We start from the raw sequence: 6,256 nt of genomic DNA on the forward strand, positions 1-6,256 counted from the left end.
TCTTCATCATTTGGCACTGTTCAGAGGCACTCATCTTCATCAAGTTGTCTTCTGTTAATTCCTCTGGTGTGGTGTCCATTAGTTCTTGAATTTCTCCAAGATATTTAAAAGCTCTTCACCATCCACTTTTTTTTGCCATATTCACGATCTCTTTTATTATTCCTTGATCAGTTCTGTCATAAATCCAGTGAAATCATGCCCAACATCACAACATGTCCAGATGTTGGGCATGATTTCACTGGATTTATGACAGAACCAGTTGTAATAACTGAATTTATGACAGAACAAGTTACATATAAGTTAGCAAACCCAAAACAGTAAATTCCTGCTGCAGAAAACAGATGATGCCATCTTCAATGGTATAATCCTTCCAGAGCTTCATGTGTTTTCTCTATTGGGGTTCTTTTCCTTTCCACAGGGTTCCATGTGTATGTAATGAGCTTAAAGGTTCTTATGACTCTCTGACCTAGAGGCTGATTTAGAGACTTTGTGTTTGGGGGCAAGTAGATCACTTTCACACCTTCAGTGTTGGGGTTCTGGGTATCCAATATCAAAAGAACTTTAAAAGGCAGTCCATTACTGGCAAGATACTCCTTGACTTTAGGGACAAAGCATCAATGGAACCAATCCACAAAAAGGGGTCTCCTTGTCCAACTCTTTTGTACACCAAGACTGGCAGCTAGTGTTTACCTTTTCAAGGCTCAGGGATCGGCAGCTTTCTAGATAATGGCAGTCCTGATCATACATCTGACGGTATTTGCATAAAACACAAAACACTAGAGTTAGCCTATACCTTCTTGCCTTAAATCCTGGTGCTCATTTCTCTTCCTTACTAATAAAAGTTCTTTGTGGCTTTTTTTTTTTTCCATAATAGGGCAGTTTCATCTGTATTAAAAACCTGTTCAGGCAGATATCCTTCCTCCTCAATGATTTTTTTTTTTTAATTTTTTTAGACAGAGTCTCATCTTGTTGCCCAGGTTGGTCTCAAACTCCTGGTTATTCTCCTGCCTCAGTTTCCCACAGGTGAGACCTATGGTACTCAGCTTTAATGATTTTTTAAAAGGCGTCTAGGAACTCATCTGCTGCCTCTTGGTCAGCAGAAGCTGCTTCTTCTGTCATCCTGACATTATTTTATTTTATTTTAAGACAGAGTCTCACTCTGTTGCCCAGGCTAGAGTGCAGTGGTGCGATCTCAGCTTACTGCAACCTCCGCCTCCCAGGTTCAAGTGATTCTCCTGTCTCAGCTTCTCGAGTAGCTGGGACTACAGGCATGTGCCACCATGCCTAACTAATTTTGTGTTTTTAGTAGAGACAGGATTTCACCATGTTGGCCGGGCTAGTCTTGAACTCCTGACCTCATGACCCTCCTGCCTGACATTTTAAAAGCCAAATCTCTTTCTAAAATTATCAAACCATCCATTGCTGGTGTTAAGTTTTCCAGCTTTAGATCTTTTACCTTTCTTTTGCTTTAAGTTTTCATATTGTGATTTTGTTTCTTCTTAAATCATATTAGAGTCTATTGGTATGCCTTTCTTATAGCAATCCTATACCTACATAAAAGCTGCATTTTCAATATGAGATAAAGTATTTTGCAAAAAGTGCAAGGATTTTGTGCCTGCTGGCATAGCTATAGTGACACTTTCATAAATTTCCTTTCCTTTTCTTTTCTTTTTTTTTTGTTTGAGACAGAGTTTCACTCTTGTTGCCCAGGCTGGAGTGCAATGGTGCAATCTTGGCTCACTGCAACCTCCACTTCCCAAGTTCAAGCAATTCTCCTGCCTCAGCCTCCTGAGTAGCTGGGATTACAGAAATGCACCACCACACCCGGCTAATCTTGTATTTTTAGTAGAGATGGTTTTTTCCATGTTGGTCAGGCTGGTCTTTAACTCCTGACCTCAGGTGGTCCACCTGCCTCGGCCTCCCAAAGTGCTGGGATTGCAGGCATTAGCCACCGTGCCAGGCCAATTTCCTTTTCTTTCTTTCTTTTTTTTTTTTTTTTTTTTATAGTGGTCTTTATGCTGGATTCATTTAACTGGAAATGTGGGTAATCCCAGCTTCAGACCTCACTCAATGGTACGTATTAAACAATTCAACTTTTACTTGTAATGTCATGACTTTTCTCTGCTTCTTGGGAGTACTTCCAGCATCATTAGTGACACTCTGTATGGGTGCCGTGGTGTTATTCAAGGTTTACAGTATTGCACTAAACACAACGCAAAATAAATGAGAACACTTTTTACCACAGTAAGCGATTTACTAGGGAGATGAACTGCTCATGCGGAGATTATTAAGGTCACATGATGTTTTGAGCAGATGCAACATGAACTCACTGCAATAGCAACAGAGGGTGCTGTGAAATTATCAGGGTAGTACTGTGTGTGCTATAGTTCATTTTATGCAGTTATGATTTAATGTTGCATCTTTACACTTCTCTCAACTTTGAATGGTGCTATGTATAGTCTGTATGTGTAAATTTTGGTAAGTTTTAACTTTTTATAATAGATTTGTGTTTATTTTACGGTAGTAAACGATAAAGTAAACTGGTGTCTACATACATTTTGTGCATTCGTGACAAACCTTTTTCTTATTTTTGGTATTTTTAGGCTACACCATTCATCTGTGAGTTTTTTGAATTGTTCAAATATCCACAGTATTTTCCAATTTATTAATTTACTTTTTGAGATGGAGTCTCACTCGGTTGCCAGACTGGAGTACAATGGCACAATTTCAGCTCACTGCAATCTCCACCTCCCGGCTTCAAGCGATTCTCCTGCCTTAGCCTCCTGAGTAGCTGGGACTACAGTGCGTGCTACCACGCCCAGCTAATTTTTCATATTTTTAGTAGAGATGAGGTTTCACCATATTGGCCAGGATGGTCTCAAGCTCTTGACCTCATGATCTGCCTGCCTTGGCCTCCCAAACAACATATTTATTTTTAAAAATCCACCCATAAGTGGGCCCTTGCAGTTCAAACCTGTGTTATTCAAGGGTTAACTGTATAATCATCCACATGAACTATTTGAAGTCCTTGGCACACACATATATTTGGGATCTGGCATTCTGAATATACTGAGTGACATGTATATACTGTAAGAGGGTTTTCTTACCTAGGAAACTCCTAATGTTTCTCCTTTCAAAGACAACAGGGCAATGTCTCAGTAGAGGATCTAAATTACAGAAGTGTTTTTTTCTCTCCAGTCTCCAAAACTTAAAAGATAAATGTTTCTTGACTTTTCAGCTATAATGCCAACCGGCATTAGGAAGACATTATGCAATCCCAGACTTGTCTGGCTGCCCCAAATCCAACCATTCTGAAAAAAAGGAGACAAAGACTATCACCTGAAAAGGTGATGTAGCACAGACATGACAAATGGGGACCTAATTGTGAGGTGGGCAGCCAGTGTGATTTGTATCTATTCTGGAAATTCCTCTATGGAGCTCAGAACAGGTGAAGATCATCCAGGTGCAGCTCCAAATTCTGGTCATCATTCACCAGAAATCTGGGGAACCCTGTGGCATAAGGCCTGGGCTGCTTGTCCCAGTTGGAAGAACACTCTAATCTGCAGTTTATCTGATATTGTCATTTAACTAGATCTGTATGTTAGCTCACTTAGATAAGCAACTTGAGTACAGGAGCTGTGTTCTTTGCATCTGTAATGCTGTGTATTTTAGAAGGCAACTAACAGATATTGGTTTGATGAAATGGACTAGAGAATCACACAAGGCTGTATCAAAATCAAAATTCTATGAATCATTTATCAGAAAAAATTCTTGAAATTCAAAAATCTTTGGATAATTTTTTAAAAATAGATGCACACATGACAATTACAGAGTAGTCTAGAAAATTGGATATTAAGTGCCTAAAGAGATCCCCAAATTTAATTAAGGTTACAGCCACCCATAAAATTGAGTACTTAAAAAAGCTGGTGGCAAAAAAGTTAGTGGCATTTGAAATAAAAAGGACTCGATGATAATAAGAAAAGGAAACTAGTCACAAGGTAAACTGCCACTGGACAGAAACATCCTTGGAGTCTTCCAAGTTGCATTCAGAGATACAGGTGTAAAGGGCTGTGTGAAAATGAATTCTGTATAATATGTTCTAGTTTTTAAAATTGTGTAGTTTATGTATTTTTAGGTAGTAATATGCAAATGAGCTCAAACTCAGTTGAAAGCAACACCAGCATGGTTGATAGGTTTCTCTCCTGCAAAAATGAGGTTTTTCCAGATTGCCTCCAAAATCCCCCCGAACTCCAGATTTCTGATTCTGCAAACTCCACTGCATCATCTATCTGTGTGCTTTTTTCCAGATAAAATGACCTTCTATGAACTGTTAGGTAGATTCTCCTAGCTCATTGTCACAGATTCATTTGCACTGAAATCACGGTGCCAGCTGCTGCTGCATTTTGTTTTGTTTTCTTTGCACTCCAGGCTCCAGATAAGAGCTGCTGCATTTTCTGTGAAGTCCTAGAAATGAAATATAGGAGGTTTCTAACTTTGGAAAATCACATGTTCTCTTTATTATAATCTTGCTGAGGCTAATGTGATGGGAGACAAGAGCAGAGTATTTAAACTCTGTAGCTCTGAACACCCCTAATCAAAGTGTTTTAGCTTGCATACAGAACATTTCTCTGTTACTGATGTCTCCTGCTTTAGCAATTGAGACAGAAGACGCCTAGAAGCAAAAAGTCTGACCTGAGCACCAAAAGATTGTCATAATTTAAAAAAAAATTCTTTGTAGAGACGGGGACTCGCCATGTTGCCCATGGCTGAGCTCAAACCCCTGATATTAAGTGACCTGCCTGCCTCTGTCTCCCAAAGTGCCGGGATAACAGGTGTGAGCCACCATGCTTGGCCTGGTTGTCATAAAATTAATGTTATATTGCCGCCTCTTCTACACCTGGTAATAATTGCAAATCTTTAACAACTTTTATCTCTTTCCAACATTCTATCAAAAAATTACTGGAAGTAAGGCTGGGTGTGATGGCTTAAGCCTGTAATCGCAGCATTTTCAGAGGCGGAGGTGGGCGGATCGCTTGAGGTCAGGAGTTCAAGACCAGTCTGGCCAACATGGTGAAACCCCACCTCTACTAAAAATACAAAAATTAGCTGGGCATAGTGGTACGCGCCTGTAATCCCAGCTACTTGAGAGGCTGAGGCAGGAGAATTGCTTGAACCTGGAAGGCGGAGGTTGTAGTAAGCTGAGATTGCTCCACTGCCCTCTAGCCTGGGCAACAGAGCAAGACTTGGTCTCAAAAAAAAAAAAGACCCCAAGCAGCTGAACTGTCATCTTCCCACCTTTTTTTTGGGTGGCCGAGCAACTTCTCACCTGAGTTTTAGGCTTACAGATTTGAAGCATGTACTCCTGCCTTTGAATGTTATTCTCCTGTCCCAACTTCCCAGGAAAATATTATCTTTTGTAGAGTACGTTAATTGCAGTCCACAAAACCAAGTATGTCAAGTTGACTGCCACCACTGAGGCCACCATTGTTTTTGTAGGCTCCTGTGGTTCTCTACACCATTCCAGCCTCCTCAACCCCCAAATTCATGCTGGGCTACAGAAATCTTGAACCTTTGGCAGGGTTGGGAACCCATGGGCCTCTAAGCCAGACTCCCTGGAGGCACAGATATAACCCTTCCCTTCTGGTTTCATAGTTTCCCCCTACCAGGACCCGAGTCATCTCTATTTTTGGGTAACATATTTCTGCTTCTCTCAAGCATTCGACCTCTTCCGTCAAGTATTATTTTCCTCTCTGGCTTAGGCTTTTTGGGAACTATAGCCAGTAAGTCTACTGAGAGTTTCTTCTGCTTTCTTGTTACATACATAACTGTCTTGAGGTAAGAAATCAGAGGGGAAAACAGGTGAAAAATATTATAGCTCAAAAACAGCCATATTAATTCAATTTTCAGCCATATTAATTCAATTCCAGAAGCAATTACATTTTTAAAGACAATAATTTTATAGAAATACAGTACATTTACTGCTATTTCTAAAGATAAAGATAATTCACAATAAGTTGGGTTTTTTGTTTGTTTTTGAGACAGGGTCTCACTCTGCTGCCCAGGCTAGAGTGCAGTGGTATGATCACTGTGGCCCTGATTTCCCAGGCTCAAGCAATCCTCTTGCCTCAATCTCCCAAGCAGCTGGGACTACAGGTGTGAACTACCACTCCGGCTAATTATTTTATTTTTTTGTAGAGATGGGTTCTCACTTTGTGACCCAGACTGCTCTCAAACTCTTAGGCTCAAGTAATTCTTC

Source organism: Sapajus apella, unplaced genomic scaffold, assembly GCF_009761245.1.
Source record: "Sapajus apella isolate SASKATOON/1434 unplaced genomic scaffold, GSC_monkey_1.0 scaffold4, whole genome shotgun sequence".
Lineage (NCBI taxonomy): Eukaryota > Metazoa > Chordata > Mammalia > Primates > Cebidae > Sapajus > Sapajus apella.